Source organism: Macaca fascicularis, chromosome 14, assembly GCF_037993035.2.
Source record: "Macaca fascicularis isolate 582-1 chromosome 14, T2T-MFA8v1.1".
NCBI lineage: Eukaryota > Metazoa > Chordata > Mammalia > Primates > Cercopithecidae > Macaca > Macaca fascicularis.
Window position 1 is genome coordinate 29,692,591 of NC_088388.1, and position 23,409 is coordinate 29,715,999.

Below are 23,409 nucleotides of genomic sequence, written 5' to 3' on the forward strand. Positions count from 1 at the left end.
AATGATAAAGGGGATTTCACCACCAACCCCACAGAAATACAAACTACCATCAGAAAATACTATAAACACCTCTACGCAAATAAACTAGAAAACCTAGAAGAAATGGACAAATTCCTGGACACATATACCCTCCCAAGTCTAAACCAGGAAGAAGTTGAATCCCTGAATAGACCAATAACAGGCTCTGAAATTGAGGCAATAATTAATAGCCTACCAACCAAAAAAAGTCCACAACCAGACAGATTCACAGTCAAATTCTACCAGAGATACAAGGAGGAGCTGGTACCATTCCTTCTGAAATTATTCCAATCAATAGAAAAAGAGGGAATCCTCCCTAACTCAATTTAGGAGCCCAACATCATCCTGATACCAAAGCGTGGCAGAGACACAACAAAAAAAGAGAATTTTAGACCAATATCCCTGATGAACATCGATGCAAAAATCCTCAATAAAATACTGTCAAACAGAATCCAGCAGCACATCAAAAAGCTTCTCTACCATGATCAAGTGGGCTTCATCCATGGGAGGCAAGGCTGGTTCAACATATGCAAATCAATAAGCATAATCCAGCATATAAACAGAACCAAAGACAAAAATCACATGATTATCTCAATAGATGTGGAAAAGGCCTTTGACAAAATTCAACAACCTTTCATGTTTAAAATTCTCAATAAATTCAGTATTGATGGAACATATCTCAAAATAATAAGAGCTATTTATGACAAACCCACAGCCAATATCATACTGAATGGGCAAAAACTGGAAGCATTCCTTTTGAAAACTGGCACAAGACAGGGATGCCCTCTCTTGCCACTCCTATTCAACATAGTGTTGGAAGTTCTGGCCAGGGCAATCAGGCAAGATAAAGAAATAAAGGGTATTCACTTAGGAAAAGAGGAAGTCAAATTGTCCCTGTTTGCAGATGACATGATTGTATATTTAGAAAACCCCATCATCTCAGCCCCAAATCTCCTTAAGCTGATAAGCAATTTCAGCAAAGTCTCAGGATACAAAATCAATGTGCAAAAATTATAAACGTTCTTATACACCAATAACAGACAAACAGAGAGCCAAATCATGAGTGAACTCCCATTCACAATTGCTTCAAAGAGAATAAAATACCTAGGAATCCAACTTACAAGGGATGTGAAGGACCTCTTCAAGGAGAACTACAAACCACTGCTCAATGAAATAAAAGAGGACACAAACAAATGGAAGAACATCCCATGCTCATGGATAGGAAGAATTAATATCGTGAAAATGGCTATACTGCCCAAGGTAATTGATAAATTCAATGCCATCCCCATTAAGCTACCAATGACTCTCTTCACAGAATTGGAAAAAACTGCTTTAAAGTTCATATGGAACCAAAAAAGAGCCCGCATTTCCAAGACAATCCTAAGCCAAAAGAACAAAACTGGAGGCATCACGCTACCTGACTTCAAACTATACTACAAGGCTACAGTAACCAAAACAGCATGGTACTGGTACCAAAACAGAGAAATAGACCAATGGCACAGAACAGAGCCCTCAGAAATAATACCACACATCTACAACCATCTGATCTTTGACAAACCTGACAAAAACAAGAAATGGGGATAGGATTCCCTATTTAATAAATGGTGCTGGGAAAACTGGCTAGCCATAAGCAGAAAGCTGAAACTGGATCCCGTCCTTACACCTTATACAAAAATTAATTCAAGATGTATTAGAGACTTAAATGTTAGACCTAAAACCATAAAAATCCTAGAAGAAAACTTAGGTAATACCATTCAGGACATAGGCATGGACAAGGACTTCATGTCTAAAACACCAAAGGCAATGGCAACAAAAGCCAAAATTGACAAATGGGATCTAATTAAACTAAAGAGATTTTTCACAGCAAAAGAAACTACCATCAGAGTGAACAGGCAACCTACAGAATGGGAGAAAATTTTTGCAGTCTACTCATCTGACAAAGGGCTAATATCCAGAACCTACAAAGAACTCAAACAAATTTACAAGAAAAAAAAAAACATCAAAAAGTGGGCAAAGGATATGAACAGATACTTCTCAAAAGAAGACATTTATGCAGCCAACAGACACATGAAAAAATGCTCATCATCACTGGCCATCAGAGGAATACAAATGAAAACCACAATGAGATACCATCTCACACCAGTTAGAATGGTGATCATTAAAAAGTCAGGAAACAACAGGTGCTGGAGAGGATGTGGAGAAATTGGAACAATTTTATACTGTTGGTGGGACTGTAAACTAGTTCAACCATTGTGGAAGGCTGTGTGGTGATTCCTCAAGGATCTAGAACTAGAAATACCATTTGACCCAGCCATCCTATTACTGGGTATATACCCAAAGGATTATAAATCATGCTGCTCTAAAGACACATGCACATGTATATTTATTGCAGCACTATTCACAATAGCAAAGATTGGAACCAACCCAAATGTCCCTCAATGATAGACTGGATTAAGAAAATGTGGCACATATACCCCATAGAATACTATGCAGCCATAAAAAAGGATGAGTTCATGTCCCTTCTAGGGACATGGATGCAGCTAGAAACTATCATTCTCAGCAAACTATTGAAGAAAAGAAAATCAAACACTGCATGTTCTCACTTATATGTGGGAATTGAACACTGAGAACATTTGGACACAGAAAGGGGAACATCACACACTGGGGCCTGCTGTGGGGTGGGGGGAGGGGGAGGGATAGCATTTAGGAGATATACCTAATGTAAATGACGAATTAATGGGATCAGCACACCAACATGGCACATGTATACATATGTAACAAACCTGCATGTTGTGCACATGTACCCTAGAACATAAAGTATGTATATAAAGAAAAACAACAACCTTGCAGATCAGACATATGGAAAAATGTTAAGATATCTTATTAAAATTTACCAAGAAAAAAATGCTCCTGGGATTTTTAAAATGTGACAAATAGATACTTCACTGCACAAATGACTACAATAACATCTATTTCTATCTTCAAAAAAAGTGAAAGTGATTTTTCTTCTATAAAAAAGTCCACTTCCATTAGCGAAGTAAAATTCTTCTAACTTTAAACTTTGAAGTGGGCTAATCTTAAATGTGATTGAAGGGAAAAAATTTGATATGTCAAAAAAAAAAAAAAAAAAAAAGACTTATTCATGGGGGCACCCAATGAATAAGAATCGCTGGAATGAAACTGGAGTCTGTGTTGCGTTTCTAACATGCTCTCCAGGTGATCTTTAAGCCCTCAAAGTTGGACTCCCACAGCTCTCTTCTTTTCCCTGTGTTACAGCAAAATGCAGTCATCCCAAGTGCCCAGAAGAGGTCTCAGACCATTGCCTTATAGAAATGCAAGGAGAGCTAACAGTTTCTAGCTCATGAGGATGGCCTTTTGACTTCCATGTTAAGTCACGGGATACCTCAAACCCTGCAGATGAGGACAGGAGAGTGGAGAGGCGAGGGAGTTAACATGGACAAGTGAGTGCGTGTTATGTGCAGGGAAGCAGGTTTTCTACTCACACAGATGACACAGGTATGTGGATGGATACACAGTATGAATTTCTCCTAGGCTGGCCCGTCTGACTTCATAGATAGGGCTCTTCCCTTCTCCTGACAGTCAGGAGAGAGATTTCTGTCCATCTCCTCTGAACTCTTGCCTCATCCCAGGAAGCAGAGCCACGCCCTGAGGCAGCATCAACCTCAGGAATGTCACAGGCACAGGTGTTTCTGGATTTACTGAACTCTTGCCTTGAAGCCAAAACAGCTGGGCTTACTGCAGCCCATTTATCCTGCTCCTTTTCTGCCCACTTTTCTCACTCATCTCTGACCCAAGGCTTGTGGTAAAGCACATCAGCATAGACTTGGGTGCAGGTAACAGCTGCCTGGAGGTGCCTGGGGATGTGTAATTTCAGGGCTGTCACCTCATTCCTCATTTAGGCAGCTGGCCAGCACCTGAGGGATTTTTCTGGATCTGCCAAGCACACATCTGAAGCTGAGAGCAGAGAGAGGGTAGGGGAACAGGGAGGCAGCTGGGTGTTGAGGAAAGGCTTTGAAAGCAACAGACCTAGACTTTGAACCCACACCTGCCACTTCCTGTATGACCATGGGCAAGTCACTTACCCTCCAAGGGCCTCATTTTTTATCTTCAAAAGAGGGGCCTTTGACCTATTTCTTGCAGGTTTGTGTTGTGGATTAAGAGAAATGCTATGAAAGTGTTTGTTAAAATGATTTTCACATAGTAAGCCTTCTTTTTTGTTAGGGCCTTTTCTCCAATATTAAAAGCTTGCTTTGGCAAGTTATTTCTGCTCAGTGCCTCAGTTTCTTCATTTGTAAAGCAGGGACAATCATAGTATCTGACGGGGCAGTTGTGAGGCTTAAATGAGTTAATATATGCAAAGTTCTTTAGAACAGTGCCAACACATTGAAAGTTTTCAAGATGCGTGAATTGTTAATTATATGCCTACTTACATTCACAACTCCTTTGGGGTCATAGGGGATGTTATGGAGAAGGCTGGAAACCTGAGAATCCAAGATAGGCCCAGTCTCTTTACAGATGAAAAAGCAACTACCTGTCTTGATTCAGGCTGCTATAACAAAGTGCCATTGTGTTAGTCCATTTTGCATTCCTATAGAGGAATACCTGAGACTGGTTAATTTATAAAGGAAAGAGGCTTATTTGGCTCACAATTCTGCAGGCTATACAAGCATGGCACCCACATCTGCTTGGGTCCTGGTAAGGCCTCAGAAAGTTTACAATCATGGTGAAAGGCAAAGAGGGAGCAGGTGTGTCACATGGTGAGAGAGAGAGAGAACAAGAGAGAGAGGAGGTCCCAGTCTCTGTCTCATTTTTTGTTTTAAACAGAGAGATCTCACATGAACTTATTATTGTGGGGAGGGCATCAAGATATTCATGAGGGATCCACCCCCATGACTCAAATACCTCCCGCTGGACTCACCTTCAACACTGGAGGTCATATTTCAGCATGAGATTTGGAAGGGACAAACATGCAAACTATATCAGCCGCAAACTGCGTGGTTTATAAACAACAAACATTTATTTCTTGCAGTTCCAGAGGCTGCAAGTGCAAGCTCTGGGCTCCAGTATGGTCGATTCTAGTGAGGGCCCTCTTCCTGGCTGCAGAGTGCCTACTTCTCCTTGTATCTCCACATAGCAGAAAGAGGGCAGGGCAAGAAAGTTCTCTGGGGTCCCCTTTACAAGGGCACTCATCCCATTCACGAGGGCTCCACCCTTATGACCTGATTACCTCCCAAAGGACCCACTCCAAATACCATCACATTGGGAATTCAATTTTACCTTATGAGTGTTAGGGGGACACCAACATTCAGTCCATCCCACTACCCTTCTGATTTTTCAGACAAGTTGTCCTTTTTTGTCTGGAATGGAAAGAGCCTTTCCTTGCAGAGGAGGCTCAGCTAACTCCCATCTTTTACGACATAAGTTCAAGTGTGCAGACATATTATCTACTGCTACATAATAGATTACCCCAAAACACAGTGGTTGAAACCAAACTTTTATTATCTGTGGATTTCTGTGGGTCCGGAGTCTGGGAACACTTCAGTTGAGAGGCTGACTCAGGCTCTCTCATGCGGTTGCAGCTAAGGTTTTGGCTGGAGCTGCAGTCCTCTGAAGGCTTGGTGGGGCTAAGGGAGCTGTTCCTGAGATGGTCACTCATTTGTCATTTGGCGGGAGGTCTCGGTTCCTAACCATGGGCATCACTTCTTAGGCTATTGGAATGTCCTTACAAAATGGAAGCCAGCTTCCCACAGAGCAAGATGGAAGAGGGACTGAGATGAAAGCTGCATTATCTCTGTCTTTTATGATGTAGCCTCAAAATTAACACATAATTTCTGCAATTTCTACTCATTGGAAGCTAGTCATTAGGACCAGCCCACATTCAAGAGGAAGCATTGTCAAAGAATTTGAGGTCATATTTAAAATGTCCTTATATTTAAAATACCAATAATGATAGATATTAGATACTTGGCAGACTAGGGAAGGAGGTTGATTTCCAAATGAGCCAGGGTCTGTCTTCTCTGTCCTTTTAATTCAGAGTGTCTTCGTTCAATGTCCTGTGTTCTCTGTCCAGTTGACCCTTCCTGGAAAGAGATTTGAAATTTCCAGTTTCCAACAATGTTAAGGCCTGGAAATGTAAGGAAGAGAAAATGGTTATGGCTCATACCACAAACTCTTATCAAATGCCATCATTATACTGTGTCCTACTTGGGCATTAGAAGTAAAGCGAAGAGTCGAAGAGTAACACAAATCTCTGCTCTTGGGGTACCTGCTATCTAGTGGAGAAAGTAATGAAGAGAACATAAGAATAAAATAGGATAAGGTGGTCTTTACCTTGCCCCCTATTTTCCATGTCTATATCCTTTTCTTTCCCAGAAATTATCACAAATAGGATTTTCTCAGGTATTTGTTTGTTTTTCTTATTTATTACTGTTTCTTCCTACTGTATTCCTAGGACCTAGCCCAGTGGCTGCTATATGGAAACACTCAATAAATACTTGTGAATGAATAACTGTAATGAGGTAAGCACAGTGAACTATGGCAGCAAGCAGGAGGGATGGCCAACTCAGCCTTGAAGGAGGCCTTCCTGGAGGAAGCAATCCTGTGTTGAGATTTGAGGTGTGAACAGGAGCTAGCAGGATGCAGCAAGGGGATGTTGTTCCCACCCTCCAGGTACAGCATTCCAAGCTGGAAGAGAGTCCAGTGCATCCAAGGGGTTGCAAAGACTTCCATATGCTGGAGGAGAGAGGCAGGGGTTGGTGGAGGGTGTCATTAGTAGAGTGGAGGGAGGATTGCAGAAGGAGGAGTGAAAGATAAGGGAAAGATACAGCAGGATCAGGTTATTAAGGACTTACTTACCAGCAGGACACAGTGGTTCATCCCTGTAATCCCAGCACTTTGGGAGGCTGAGGCAGGAGGAACACTTGAGCCCAGGATTTCAAGACCAGCCTGGGCACCATAGCCAGACACCATCTCTAAAAATATAAAATAAAATAAAAAATTAGCCAGGCATAGTGAGATGGGAAGATCGCATGAGCCCAGGAGTCAAGGCTACCATGAGCTGTGTTTGTGCCATTGTAGTCCAGCTGGGTGACATAGTGAGACCCTATCTCAAAACAAAAAACAAACAAAAACTTGTGAGAAAATCTAAGGAATAGAAACTTCATCATAAAAACAATGGGGAACTATTGAAGGCAATGAAGTAAGGCAGGGGTCCCCAACCTCAGGGCTATGGACTGGTATCGGTACAGCAGGAGGTGAGCGGCAGGGGAGTGAGCATTACTGCCTGAGCTCCGCCTACTGTCAGATCAGCCGCAGCGTTAGATTCTTACAGGAGCGTGAACCCTACTGTGAACTGCGCATGCGAGGGGTCTAGGTTGTGTGCTCTCTATGAGAATCTAATGCCTGATGATCTGTGGTGGAACAGTTTCATCCCAGAAGCATCCCCCCCACCATTCATGGAAAAATTGGCTTCCACGAAACCGGTCCCTGGTGCCAAAAAGATTGGGGGGCGACTGAAGTAGGGGAATGACAAGGCCAGGTACCAAAGTCTTTGAAGTTTTAGCAAGGATGTGAAGGGCTACCCTAGGTTCCCCTCTAAGGTTTGAGAATGGGGGTTATATATGCCCCAGGAGCTAGAATCCAGAAGGTAACACTGCAGAAGGTATTTCTGGACAATCTTTCTGTAGGTTGCACAGCCTCCCAGCCCCATCTCGTGGTGAGGGGCAAGTGTCCTACCATGGGGGCAGGCGCATGGTGCACCAGCTGCCTCAAGCCATGAAGTCAGGTCTCGCTAGACTCCCACCCAGAGGCCCTCACAGCATGCAGAAAGTAAACCCTGGCTCTTCCATGCTCCCTGGCTCCCTTTCAAAAGCAGAGTTGCTCCTCAAACCTAATTATACTAGAGCTTAGAGACTATGAGTTGGAAAACACATTTTTTCTACAACATAAGAAAATGTGCTGCTTCCTAGGCACCCCCATCCCCACTGGACTTATTTGTGGAATGTGCAGAATAACAGAAAAGCAGTTTTCTCTTAGAGGCATATGGAAAATGGTTTGTTTGCTTAGAAGAAAATCATAACTTGTCTTTTCTCCCCCAGAGGAAAATTAAACCCTCACACATTTAATCTTTTCAATCCTTTGTTTGTCTTGTATTTTTTAATCAAAACGCAGGCACGGGGAAAGTTAGTGCTTATTGATGAAGAGGAAATCTTAGTTGAAGGGTTAGATCTACTGGCCGAACTATAGGAATTGTGAACTCAAATTACCCATCCGGTGTCTCCAAGGCAAGAATGGGGTGATTGGGCCCCAAAGCCAAATGACACGTCTTTCACAGGAGAGAAGATGGTATTGATTATATATAGTGTGTTTATGTTGCAGGGTGATGGCAGTAGGGGGACACGCAGTAGATAAGGATAAAGTGTGAAATACTCAAATAATCTCCAAAGCAACTCAAAATAATCCTTCCTTTGGAGACCTGGTCTTCCCAGTCAAGATGCAAACAAAAGAAAATGGCCTGTCTTTATTTGGTTCACTGGTCCAGAAAATGGGCCCTGGGAAGATAAGGCCGAGCTGGTGTTTGAGGTGAATACAAGGAGCCAGGAGGTCTTGTTGGGGATTTCTTTCACCCAAGAGCTTCCTAAACCTGGAGCATTCTCCTTGAAGAGGACACTGGAGCTGGCTGCTGCTGCTTTCTTTAAACAGACTCAGAAGTTCTTTTCTTGGTAACACGAGAAACTATATGCAGGGCTTCAAGGACACATTCTGAATGATGATTTATGCTAAGTCGTTTAGCCTCCCCTCCCCACCAATAATTCTTCCAGAGAGCATTTAGCTGATTTGGAAAAAGTATATCAAATCCCCCAGAAAACAGTGTGTATCTTAACTGTGGATGAATGCAATTCTGATCATTATCTAAATGCTCAAAGCTTTACAAACTGAGTAACCCAAATGCACAGAAAACTGCTTGTCAGCTTCCAAAGAGAGGAGACAGTTTGTTACCCCTGAGGGGAAGCTGGGAGTGAATGGGAGAAATGGAGATTGATTCTCTGGACAGGCCATTTGAATAGCCTTGTGGGTATTTCCAGAAGTGAACTAAATTCATCACACCTTCCTCCGTGAAAAACACCTTACTAAGCACCTAATATTTGCCAAGAGCTTTGCTCATTGCTTGTAAAGATTTACCAAAACCTGGCCAGTAAATCCTGAGCAAAGGAAACACATGTGCTAAGCTCCACATTCAAGTTAGCTTTCTGCCAGGGACACTTTCCAAGTGGCAACACAAGGAAGTAAATCCCACAAGACAGTACTAGTTTCACTGGGTGGAGTCAACAGAGTTCAGACTTCAGGCTGTGGAAATGGCTGGAATTTCTTTTTTCTTTTTTTTGAAATGGAGTCTCACTCTGTCGCCCAGGCTGGAGTGCAGTGACGTGATCTCGGCTCACTGCAACCTCTGACTTCCTGGTTCAAGTGATTCTCCTGCCTCAGCCTCCCGAGTAGCTGGGATTACAGGCATGTGCCACCCGCCCAGCTGATTTTTGTATTTTTAGTAGAGACGGGGTTTCACCATGTTGGCCAAGATGGTCTTGATCTCCTGACCTCGTGATCTGCCTGCCTTGGCCTCCCAAAGTGCTGGGATTACAGGCATGAGCCACCGCGCCCAGCCAGTGGCTGGAATTTCTATGGCAGGATATCAAAGAAGAAAGAGCCAAACAGGGAAGATGCCCTAGAAATCTGCCTATGGGTCCCCTTCAGTCTTTGGCCAAATACAAAGCTGCACATGTGCAACAGGATCCTGCGTAGCCTGGCAGAGGGTACCTACTGAGGGACTGTGCTCTGGCTGGAGATTCTCGAGGTTACATAGCAATGGCAGACATTGGATTTCTGGCCAATCATAGTTCAACTGTATCACTGAACACTCTGGGCATTCAATTGAGATCCCAGAAAGACCAATCCTTAGAAACAGGACTACTCTAGTCCTAGCCTATGGGCTATTTCTGGCCTACTTTAACAAAGCTTAGAAACAAGCCTCAACAGGATCAAGCTGAACCATACGTAAATTAAATGCTTGCCTTAGCAATACTCAGCACCCTAAAGGAAAACAACGTAATCCAAACTCAACATTGTAGCATTCATAAGACCCAGCATTCAATAAAAAAATTACTAGACATACAAAGTGGTAAGAAAACGTGACCCATAACCCAGAGAATAAAGTCAGTAGAAATAGGACTAGAGATGCCACAGATGTTGGCAGTAGCAGACAAAGACTTTAAAACAGCCAGTAGAAATAAGTTCAAGAATTAAAAGGAAGGATGGACACATTAATATAGAAATCTCAATGGAGAAAGAGAAACCTTCAAAAGAGAGAAGTGGAAATTACAGTACTAGAAAGCATACTTCATGAAACAAATTCACTGTATTTAATGCTTAACATTAGATTGAACAATGCATAAGAAAAAATCAGTGAGCTTGAAAACAGGTCAACAGAAATTATCTAAACTGAAGCACAGAGAAAAAAAGGATTTTAAAAAAATAAAGACTCAGTGATCTGTGAGAAAACATCAAGCAGTATAATGTATGCATAAGTAGAGTCACAGTAGAACAGAGAAAAAAGTGAGACAGGAAAAAAAGTTGAAGTAATGGCCACTTTCCCCAAAATCTGATGAAAAAATGTCAACATACAAATCCAATAAATTCAATAAAACTTACTTAAGAGAAGCACAAAGAAAGCCACACCTAGGCACATCATAATCAAGTTGCTAAAAACTGAAGATAGAGAAAAATTAAAAAGTAGCCAGGGAAAAAAGACAGGTTACTCAAAAAGGAATAATGAGAAATATTCCTATTTTTTTTTTAATCAGACATAAAACTAGTCAGAAGATAATGGGGCAGCATCTTTGAAGTGACTAAATAAAAACCAAACAAAACTATACTAAAAAGCCTCAGTCAACCCATAAATCTATATCCGGAAAAAAAGTAGTCTTAAAAAGTAGACTAAAGGCATTTCCAGATAAGTAAAAGCTGGATGAATCATTAACATACATGCATTTCAAGAAATGTTAAAGGAAGTCCTCCAGGCAGGAAGAAAATGATTCCACATGATATCAGATCTGCATTAAAAAGACTACCAGAAATGGAAAATATGTGGGACATAAATATAAAAGACATTTCTTCTTATTTCTTAGTTTCTTTAAAAAAAAATTCAAGTGCTTAAACCAAAATTAGTAACAAAGTACTGTGAGGTGTATAATCTATGCAGAAGCAAAATGTATGACAATTGCACAAAAGATGAGGGTGGATAAATGAAAGTATATTGTTGTAAAGTTCTTACATTTACGTGAAGTGGCATAAAGTTAATTCAAGGTAGACAGTGGTAAAATATGTTTATTTTAATCCCCAAAGCACCCACTAAAAGTTAGGCATAGCTGAAAAGCTATTTGAGAAGATAGAATGAAATACAAGAAAACACCCAATTGATCCAAAAGAAGACAGGAAAAGGAAAATAAGAAACGAAGGACAAGGGGACAAAGAGAAAACAAACAGCAAGATGATAGAATCAAACCCAATCAAATTACTAATTACATTCTGTCTAGCTTGACTAAACCGTCTAATGAAAAGAGCAAGAGTGCTAGACTAGATTTTAAAAAGTGAGATTCAACTATATGATGTTTATAAGGACATGCTTTAAATATGAAGATACATGCAACTTAAGAGAATAGAAAAGAGAACCATGTATTGATTAATTGTAAAAACACAGGAGTGGCTATATTGCTATCAGAGAAAGACAAGGAGAATTACCAGGGATAGAGAGTGACATTACATAATGACAAAAGAATCAGTTCATTGAGAAGATATACAATTCCTGAATACTTGCTAACAAACTTCAGTGTATATGAATGCAAAACTGATAGAATTGAAAGGATAAATAGATAAATTCATAAGAGTTGAAGAGATTTACCTTCTCTCAGTAATTGATACAACATATAAACAAAAAAAAAAAATCAGAAAACATACAGAGGATCTGAATAACTCTAAACGGACATAACCTAATTGGCCTTTTTTTGTTTTTGTTTTTTGGAGACAGAGTCTCACTGTCACCCAGGCTGGACTGCAGTGGTGCGATCTCAGCTCACTGCAACCTCTGCCTCCTGGGTTCAAGTGATTCTCCTGCCTCAGCCTCTTGAGTAGTTGGGACTACAAGGGTGCACCACCAGCCCAGCTAATTTTTTTGTATTTTCAGTAGGGATAGGGTTTTGCTATGTTGCCCAGGCTGGTCTCGAACTCCCGAGCTCAGGTTATCTGCCCACCATGGCCTCCCAAAGTGCTAGGATTACAGGCGTGAGCCACTGCACCTGGCCTCCTAATTGACATTTTATCAAACATTACTGAACAATTACAGAATATATATTGTATTTACATGTACATTTATGTTTATGTACTTTATTTTTTATGTTTACGTTTATGTACTTTATTCACCAAAATGGACAATAAACTGGGCCATAAAATGTGTCTCAGTACATTTCAAAGGACTGAAATGATAAATAATATATTCTTTCTTTTTTTTTTTGAGATGGAGTCTTGCTCTGTCTCCCAGAATGGAGTGCAGTGGTACCATCTCGGCTCACTGCAACCTCCGCCTCCCAGGTTCAAACAATTCTCTGCCTCAGCCTCCCAAGGAGCTGGGATTACAGGTGCCCACCACCATGCCCGCTAATTTTTTTGTATTTTTAGTAGAGATGGGGTTTCACCATCTTGGCCAGGCTGGTCTTAAACTCCTGACCTTGTGATCCACCTGCGTCAGCCTCCCAAAGTGCTGGGATTACAGGTGTGAGCCACCACACCCAGCCAAGAACATATTCTTTAATAACAACAGAATTAAAATAAAAATCAAGATAAAACTTTGGCAAATCCAAATATTTTGAAATTAAACCACATTGCGAAATAGCCCATGAATCAAATAAATCACAAGAAAAATTTTAAAATCTTTTGTCCTGATAAAACCATAGTATATCCAAATTTGTGAGATTCAGTTAATGAAGCATTTGGAGTAAAATTTATGGTCTTAAATATTTATATCAGAGAAAAAGAAGGCTTACAGAAGTAAATCCATGCATTTATGGTCAACTGATTTCCAACAAAGGTGCCAAGAACACACAATGGAGAAAGGACAGTCTCTTCAATAAATGGTGTTGGGAAAACTGGACATCCATAAACAGAAGAATGAAATTGAACCCTTATCTCACACCATAGACAAAAAATCAACACAAATGGATTAAAGACTTAAACATAAAGACTCCAAATTGCAAGTCACCTAGGAGAAAACGGAAAAAACTTCTTGACATTTGTCTAGGCAACATTTTTTTGGATATGTCCTGAAAAGCCCAGACAACAAAAGCAAAAATGGACAAATGAGATTACATCAAACTGAAAACCTTCTGCACAGCAAAGGAAACAATTGGCAAAGCAAGGAGACAATCACTGGAATGCAAGAAAGCATTTTGCAAATCATACAGCCTATAAGGGGTTAATACCCAAAATGTAAAAGGATCTCAAAAAGCTCAATAACAAGAAAACAACCATATTCAAAAATGGGCAAAGGACTTGAATAGATATTGTTCAAAAAAAGGTATGAATTGTCAACAGGTACATGAAAAAATGTTCAGTATCAACAATCATCAGAGAAATGCAAATTAAAACCACAATGAGATATCACCTCACACTTGTGAGAATGGCTGTTCTCAAAAAGACAAAAGAAGGCCAGGAGTGGTGGCTCACGCCTGTAATCCCAGCCCTTTAGGAGGCCGAGGAGGGTGGATCACCTGAGATCAGAAGTTCGAGACCAGCCTGGCCAACATGGTGAAACCCCGTCTCTACTAAAAATACAAAAATTAGCCAGGTTTAGGGGCGCACGCCTGTAATCCCAGCTACTTGGGAGGCTGAGGCGGGAGAATTGCTTGAACCTGGGAGAAAGAGGCTACAGTGAGCCGAGATCCTGCCACTGCACTCCAGCCTGGGTGACAGAGTGAGACTCCATCTCACACACACACACAAAAGACAAAAGATAACAAGGGTTGACAAGGATGTGGAGAAGAAGGAATACTTGCACACTATTGGTAGGCATGTAAATTAGCACAGCCATTAAGAAAAACCATATGGAGGTTTCCCAAAACATTAAAAATAAAACTACCATCTAATCCAGCAACCTCACTTTTGGTTATATATCCAAAGGAATAGAGATATGGAGAGATATAAAAAGATAATTGCACCCAGCTGGGCACGGTAGCGCACGCCTGTAATCCCAGCACTTTGGGAGGCCTAGGTGGGTAGATCATGAGGTCAGGAGATCAAGACCATCCTGGCTAACACGGTGAAACCCCGTCTCTACTAAATATACAGAAAGTTAGATGGGCATGGTGGCGGGTGCCTGTTGTCCCAGCTACTCAGGAGGCTGAGGCAGGAGAATGGTGTGAACCCGGGAGGCGGAGCTTGCAGTGAGCAGAGATTGTGCCACTGCACTCCAGTCTGGGTGACAGAGCAAGACTCCATCTAAAAAAAAAAAGATAACTGCACCCATGCTCATTGCAGCATTATTCATAATAGCCAAGATATATAAACAGCCAAAGTGATTATTGATGGATAAAATTAATATGGTGTGTATGTATATATGCACACACAATCAAATACTATTCCGCTTTTAAAAAGAAAATCCTGTCATTTATGACAACATGGATAAATCTGGAGGATATAACGCTAAGTGAAATAAGCCAGATGCAGAAAGAAAACTACTGCATGATCTCACTTATTTGTGATATCTGAAAAAGTTGAACTCAGAAGCAGAGTAGAATGGTGGTTACCAGGGGCTGGAGGGAGGGAAAGGTGCTTGGGATACCAAAATGTTTGTCAAAGGGTACAGAGTTTCAGTGAGACAGGATGAATAAGTTTTGGAGACCTTATTCTAGAGTGGTAGCCATAGTTTATAATCAGGTACTGTATACTCGAACATTGCTGAAGGAGTAGATCTTAAATGTTCTCACTACAAAAAAATATGTGAGATGATGGCTGTTAATTATCTTGAATTAATCCCTTCTCAATGTGTACATGAGTCAATGCATCACATTGTACACCATAAATATATACAATTTTTATTTATCAATTATACCTTATTTAAGTTGGGGGAAATTTTTGAAAAGAAGTCTTAAAATCAGTGATCTAATTCTTCATCTTAAGAAACTAGGGGCCGGGCGCGGTGGCTCAAGCCTGTAATCCCAGCACTTTGGGAGGCCGAGGCGGGCGGATCACAAGGTCAGGAGATCGAGACCACAGTGAAACCCCGTCTCTACTAAAAATACAAAAAATTAGCCGGGCGCGGTGGCGGGCGCCTGTAGTCCCAGCTACTCAGGAGGCTGAGGCAGGAGAATGGCGTGAACCCGGGAGGCGGAGCTTGCAGTGAGCCGAGATCGCGCCACTGCACTCCAGCCTGGGCAACAGCGTGAGACTCCGTCTCAAAAAAAAAAAAAAAAAAACAAAAAAAACTAGGAAACATAAATTATACCTCTAATACATCACAAGGAAATAGTAAAAAGTATAAATCAGTGAAATAAAAAGTAGATTAGGAAATCAACAAAACCAAAAGTTCATTCTTTGAAAGGAGTAATCAAATTGATAGACCTCTAGCTACACTGATCAAGAAAAAAAGAGAACACAAATTACAAATATCAAGAATGAAAGATGGGAGACCACTGCTGGTTTCTGCAGTTGTTAAAAGACAAATAAAAGACTATTTCTAACAATCTCATAGCAATAAATTACAATATTTAGATAAAACTGACAAATTCTTTAAAAGTCACAAATGATGAAACTCACAAAATATCAAGCATAAATATGAATAACTCTATATCTGTTTAAAAAATTTAAAGCCTTGCCACAGGAAAAATTCAGGGCCACATGACTTCACGGATAAATTCTATCAAACATTTAAGGAAGAAATAATGCCAATATTACACAAACTTTTTCAGAAAATAGTGGAGAAGGAACACTTTCTGACTTACGAGGTGTGCATAATCCTAATACTAAGGATATTACAAGAAAAGAATTATGGACCAATATCCCTCCTGGCCTAGATACAACATTTCTTAAATACTGGAGAAATTGAATATTTTAGAAGGAAATAATTCATCATTACCAAATAGAGTGTATCCCAGTTATGTAAGATTTAACTTTAGAAAGTTTGCACAATATTAGGTCAGTATGCAAAAATCAATTGCATTTATATTACAGAGTAAAACAAACAGTTGGAAAATGAAATCAAAGACTCAATATCATTTACCATAGCATCCCAAAAATGAAATACTTAGGGACAAAGTTAATGAAAGATATTTAAGATCTCCATGTTAATAAGTACAAAACTGCTGAGAAATATTAAAGTCCTTCATAAATAGATATTTCATGTTCAAGGGTGGAAAGATTTCAACACTGTTAACATGTCATTTCTCCCCAGATTATTCTGCAAGAACATAACAGTTATCATAGAGCAGACCCTTCTTTGTAAGAAATTGACAAGCTGATTCTAAGATTAATATAGAAATGTGAAGTCCTAGAATAGTCAGGTAATCTTGAAAAAGTACCTAGTTAGATGACTTATAAACCACCTGATTCCAAATCTTTCCTTTTTTTTTTTTTTTCCTGAGATAGAGTCGTGCTCTGTCACCTGGGCTGCAGTGCAGTGGCGTGATCTCGGCTCACCGCAATCTCTGCCTCCTGCGTTCAAGCGATTCTCCTGCCTCGGCCTCCCAAATAGAAAGCTACAGTAATCAAGAGAGCATAGTATTGGTGCAAAAGCAGATAAATTGATCAATGAAACAGATTACTAAATCCAGAAATAAGTTTATATAAGTGGGGTTTTAATTTGAGAGCTAAGGCAATTCAATGGTGAAAGCAAAAACAAAATTAAGGTGCTAGAGTAACTGGGTATCCATGTGGGGAAAAAAAAGACTCTTGACTCCACCTTATACCATATCCAAGTATTAGTTCAATATAGATCATAGACCTAAATTTAAAACTATACAACTTCTAGAAGAAACATATAAAAATGTCATTCCTAATTTGAGATAGACAACAATTTCTCAGAAAAGACATAGAAGGGCTGGGCATGGTGGCTCATTCCTGTAATCCCAGCACTTTGGGAGGCTGAGGCAGGCGGATCATGAGGTCAGGAGTTCGACATCAGCCTGGTCAATGTGGTGAAACCCTGTCTCTACTAAAAATATAAAAATTAGCCGTGCGTGGTACGTGCCTGTAGTTCCAGCTGCTTAGGAGGCTAAGGCAGGAGAATCGTTTGAACCTGGGAGGTGGAGTTTGCGGTGAGCCAAAATTGCGCCACTGCACTCCAGCCTGGGTGACAAAGTGAGACTCAAAACACACACACACACACACACACACAAAAGACAAGACATAGAAGACACTAGCCATAAAAGAAAAAAATCAATAAATGGGGTCTTATAAAATTAAAAACTTTTGCTCATTGAAGATATTTTTTAAAAAAATCAGTAAGCAGCCCACACACTGAAAGAAAACATTTGCATATACATTCTGAGAGTTCAAAATATATTGAGAACTTTTACAACTCAGCATTAAGAAGACAATCAACTATGAATAATGGCCAAAAGACTTGAATAGCCACTTCTCAAAGATGCAGAAATAGCCAATGCGCACATGAAAAAGGTCTCAACATCATCAGTAATCAATTAAAAGTAAATTAAAACCATAATGAGATATCGTTATACCGCCACCAGAATGACTCCAGTTAAAAAGTTTGACAATACCTAGTATTGGTAAAATTGTGGCATAAGTGGAACTGTCATACATTTCTGGTAAGTGTGTAAAATGGTACACACACTTTGGAAAACTGTTATTAAAAGAGGAAAAATCAATATTTTTCTATACTCTCACAACAGTTCACTTCTGACATCAAATGTGTGGGCTTTCTCCACATCAACAAAAAATTCTTTACGCCTCCAAACACCCCCTGGGTGTCCCACAATTCACCTAAATTGTGACATCATCTTCTTAGGGCTGGCATAGGACTCCACAGATTGAGGGCTCAGTCCAACAAGACTGACTCCACTTCAGATGCCAATTGCAAGTCTCAGGTTGTCACCTGTACTTCTGATCAACTTGCTATACAAAGCGGGGGTTCACACAACCCAATCTCCTCCTCAGATTCAGACTCAAAAGTTTTTTAGGACTCACAGAACGCAGGGAAATGCTTACTTACATTTACTGGTTTATTATAAAGTATATGATGAAGGATATCTGGAATGAATGAACAGCCAGATGAAGAGATGCATAGAACTGGGTCCAGAAGGGACCTGGGAATAGGAGCTTTTGTCCCCATAAAGCAGAGGTGTGCCACCCTCCTGGCACGTGGGTGTGTTTACCAACTTGGAGCTCTCTGCACTCCATCTTTTAGGTTTTTTTTAATAGAGGCTTCATGTAGGCATGATCAATTATTAACTCAATTTTATCCTCCCTACCATCCAAGGAGGATGGGGGATGGGGCTGAAAGTTCCAAGCTTCTCATGATGGCTTGGTGTGTTTCTGGTGACCAGCCCCCATTCTGAAGCTATCTAGGAGCCGCACCAAGAATCACCTCGTTAGAACAAGAGATGCTCTTATCACTCAGGAAATTCCAAGGCAATTAGCATATCTGTGTCGGGAACCAGTGTTAAAGACCAAATATTTTTTTAAAAGATGCTCCTAGCACTTCTATCTTAAAGAAAATTGCAAAAGTTTTGGGAGCTCTGTATCCAAAACCTGGGGGTAGAAACCAAACGTAATGTTTTTTTATGATGCCACAGTTAGTTTCTTATAAAATTAGCTATGCGTATACTCTATGACCTAGCGTTTCCAATTTTTCAGTATTTACCCAAGAGAAAGGAAAATACATATCTGAACACAAAGACTTGTGTGTGATATGCATTGTAGCTTTGTCCATAATGGTCCCAAAGTGGAAATAATCAAGTACCTGTAACATGAGAATGAATAAACACATTTCAGCATATTCAGAGAAATGGAGTACTACTCAGCAATAAACAACAGCAGACACACTCTGTGATCTCAAAAATGTGATGTGGAATGAAAGAAGATGGAACCAAAGAATACGTTTTGTATAATTCCATTTATAAAGAAGTCACAACAGTAGTTGCTGAAGGCTGAGGATAAAGATGGGGAAGAGAGAACTTTAGGGTCATGGAAATTCTCTAGGTCTTGTTCAGGGTGTGGGTTACTGAAGTATATGCATCTATTAGAAGCTGTCAGACTTTACGCTTAACATCTGAGCATGCCCTTAAAAATCAAAACAACAAACATGAAAACTAGCATCATGGCTCAGGCTTTCATGTCAGATGGAGCAAGTTTCAAGTTCTGATAGTGCCACATATTAGTGGGCTGATCTTGGGAAAATAAAGTATTCTTCTTAAAATCCAGTCTCCTCAGCTGTAAAAAGGGAAGTGATAATGAAATAGAATAATTTATAAGCACATACAGTGTAATAAATGCCCACTAAATTGTGGTTTTATTTTATTTTATTTTATTTTATTTTATTATCTTTTTGAGATAAGGAAGGTCTCACCCTGTCACCCAGGCTGAAGTTCAGTGGCATAATCACAGCTCACCGCATCTTCTGCCTCCGGGGCTCAAGCAATCCTCCCACCTAAGCCTCCCAAATAGCTGGAACCACAGGCGCAAGCCACCACACCCAGCTAAATTTTTGCAGAGACAAATGTATTAGTCCATTTTCACACTGCTAGAAAGACATGCCTGAGAGTGGGTAATGTATAAAGAGGTTTAATTGACTTACAGTTCTGCGTGGCTGGGGAGGCCTCAAGAAACTTACAATCATGGTGGTGGGGGAAGAGGCAGATCTTACATGGTGGCAGGTGAGAGAGAATGCCTGTGTCAGCGCATGAAAAACTACCAGTTATAAAACCATCGGATCTCGTGAGAGTTCACTATCAGGAGAACAGCATGGGGGAACTGCCCTATAATCTGATTACTTCCTACCAGGTCTCTCCCTAAACTCCTGGGGATTACAATTCAAGATGAGATTTGGGTAGGGACACAAAGCCTAACCGTATCAATGAGGTTTCACCATGTTGCCTAGGCTGGTCTTGAACTCCTGGCCTCGAGTAATCCACCAGCCTTAGACTCTTAAAATGCTGGGATTACAGGCATGGGCCACTGCACTCCGCCTATTTTATAATAATAAAAAGACATGTGACATTGTAGAAAATCATACAATTATAGAAAAGAAAATAACCATAATCCCATCCAGAGATAATCATTGTAAACCTTTAGACATATGTTTTTTCTATTTATATATGTTCTATGTTTTCTATGCCTATAGTTGTTTATAATGAATATACAATGTTAATTGTTAATTTCTTATTCCTTAATAAAAGCATGCTTATAAGATATGCTTGTAAGCCAAAAACATTGAAAAAGTAAGGTTGTGAACTTCAGGGAATCTGTCTCCCCACCGCCCTAACGGACCAGAGTGAGCTTTTAAAAAAGCTGATCTGTGTGTCACTTCCAAAACACCTCAATAGAGTCCATTGCCCTTAGAATCAAGTTCAATTTAACAGGTATACAAGGCCCTTCATGACTGGGGTTTGGGTGACCTAGACTAGATCTGGCTCCACTTCTAGTTGCATGTGTCTCTCATCCTTCTTGGCCCATCAAGCTAGGTGGGGCACATTCTTCTCATGGCAGTGGCTTATGGGGGCACATGGAACGCCCAATGCCTAAGACCTAAGCTATGAAAATGCCTCTTAGGATTGGCATAGAGACATACCTACCAGATCTCACGGCCAAGCCAAAGTAAATGGGGAGAGAGGCTCTCCTCATCCTGTCCACAGCAAAGTTGAGGCTGCAGGGAGTGGTGAAGAACTGGAGTCAATAGCTTAATCTACTGCCACCCCCATGTACTCCTGTCTGACCGACCAGGTTCACCTCCTCCAGGGGGTCACCTGCTCCTCTTCCTACCTTCAGACATCTGACACTTCTTTGTAGATTGCCAGCTTCTCACTTACCCTCAACTCCTCCTTGACTCTTTCTGAGTCCAGGTCAGGCCAGGTGTCGTGCTGTGTGTTCCTGTAGGACTCTGCACCTCCCTATCATGGCTCTTGCTACACTACTTTGTGCTTGGATGTTCACTTGTCTATACCCTGGACCCATTATCTCCTTTGAAGGTTTAGGTGAGCTTGTCCTTGATATGTGAGGTAAGGACGGGGAAATTTTGTTCCTGAGTATAATCTTTAGTTTCCTGAGATAGAGTACTGGGTATTTCTTGCTTTGGGCTGGAAACCCTTGGACCCAACTCCAAGTGAGAAAACACACCTCTTTCTTTAGGTTACAGGCAGAAACTCGAGTGTGATGGATATCTGTTGCTTTTGCTTGCCCACATCCCTTTGGCATTTTAAAAATATATATAGCAGCAGCTGGTCTTTGGGGAATCACTCCTTTACCACTGTATACAGGCTTCTGTCCCTGCTGATCAGACATCCTCACCCAGTGGTATGAATCAGGTATACAGGTTTCTGTCCCGGTGTCCTGTATCCCCTGCCTTGGGTTAACACTGAGCTAATCAGATGCTCTCACCCAGTTAGGAATCAGGTGGAGCAACCTGATAGGAAAATCGTTTGAACAGACTTTTCTCAAAGGCAGTTATTTGCTGTAACTGTCCATTATTAGTTCCTTCTACCCAGACTCCCAGAGCTACTGGGGTTCCTACTGTTGGCTTAGCTTTTCCTAGAATTTGCTATGCTCTCATATAGCCTTTTGATAAATTCTTGCATTTTGTTTTTATTAAATTCACCAGATCTCATGTCTGTTACTTATTAAGAAAATAAGCAAACAAATAAAAAATACCATCACTGACACCCCAACAAGATGCTCAACAACTTCAGAGCCTGCTCTATATCTATCCTTCAGGTCCACCAGTGAGGGGGTAAGAAGTTTGCCAGCTCCTATTTTGGGTTAGTTGGCCTTTGAGCTCTTGTAAACCTTTTTTTTTTTTTTTTTTTGAGATGGAGTCTCACTCTGTCACCCAGGCTAGAGTGCAATGTCGTGATCTCAGCTCACTGCAACCTCTGCGTCCCAGGTTCAAGTGATTCTCCTGCCTCAGCCTCCCGAGTAGCTGGGACTACAGGTGGGTACCACCACGCCTGGCTAATTTTTAAAAATATTTTTAGTAGAGATGGGGTTTCACCATGTTTAGCAAGATGGTCTTGATCTCCTGACCTCGTGATCTGCCCGCCTTGGCCTCCCAAAGTGCTGGGATTACAGGTATGAGCCACCGCACCCAGCCATAAAGCTCATTTTAAGAGGCAAATCTCTGGATAATTCAAGACTGTCAGCAGCTGGGCATTTCTAAGTGCATGCATCTTTTCTTTGCTAAGGAGAGAGAGAAACTTCCTGTGGCAGCTGGAATAACAAAGTGGCTACTGAATACTATGTCCTGCACATTAAAAATTTATCCCCATTATTATACTTACAGAGGGGGTCTTTTGAGTATTCTTAGAGCTTTGAGGACAGACATAGTATGTGAAAATCACCAGGGCAGGCAGGCTAGAAGGTGGTCTGGGAGCCACCATGTTACATAAAATAAATCCCCTTGCTGTCTGTCTATGGAACAATCTATATATGAATCTTTCCATCAGTCATCCATCTACCTATTGTCTATCTGCCACCAGACCTGGATGCACTTTCACAGACCCTAGGCATGTTCACATTTTATATAAGCTAAACAGCTAGGGCATGGAAACACTACAATGTGGTTAGCCTGGCTTGCTGAAGAGGAGGCCTGAGGCACAGCTCACCGTGGGCTGAGCCTCCCTTTGTGATGAAGCGCCCACTTGCTCGTGACATCAGAGAAGAAAAGCATGCACCCAGTAGTCCCTGCTTGCCAGAAAGTACTCTTTCAGTGGAAAAACAAATTATGGGATCCTGTCCTAATTTGGGACAAATGACACCTCTAGTTTATTCTTAATTGTCCTTGTATGCAAATTTTCCTTTTCCTTTCTAATTTGTCATGTGAGCAAAGTTAAATTAACCCGAACATGTGGTAACAGATTCCACCGATTTTAAGCTCTTCACTTCCTTCCCTTAGGCATTTAATCAGTTTTATTTTTTTGGACTAGATTTGTTTGGCAAGTCAAAGAGAAGATAACAAGATTGGGGGCTGGGGGAGGCAGTTTTTTAAAGATAGAAGTACAAAAGGAGCTGCCATCTGAAGTCTCAAATTAGGATGGAAAGCACATTCTCAGCAGCTTTATCTTACTATAATTTAAAGTTTAAAACAGGGTGAGTTTCATTTGA

At 40.8% G+C, this 23,409-nt stretch overlaps 2 long non-coding RNA genes across 2 annotated transcripts in view; one reads left to right on the forward strand and one right to left on the reverse strand.

Moving 5' to 3' along the window:
• LOC135967032 (uncharacterized) overlaps window positions 1–23,409 on the forward strand; it is an 87,302-nt gene that overhangs the window by 29,909 nt on the left and 33,984 nt on the right. The gene's annotated exons all lie outside the window — the stretch shown is intronic.
• On the reverse strand, window positions 5,523–8,336 carry LOC135967031 (uncharacterized). The gene is made up of 2 exons (XR_010580830.2): window positions 6,895–8,336; window positions 5,523–6,163 (listed from the first exon to the last, which is right to left on the reverse strand). It is a non-coding gene; the product is annotated as an uncharacterized lncRNA (long non-coding RNA).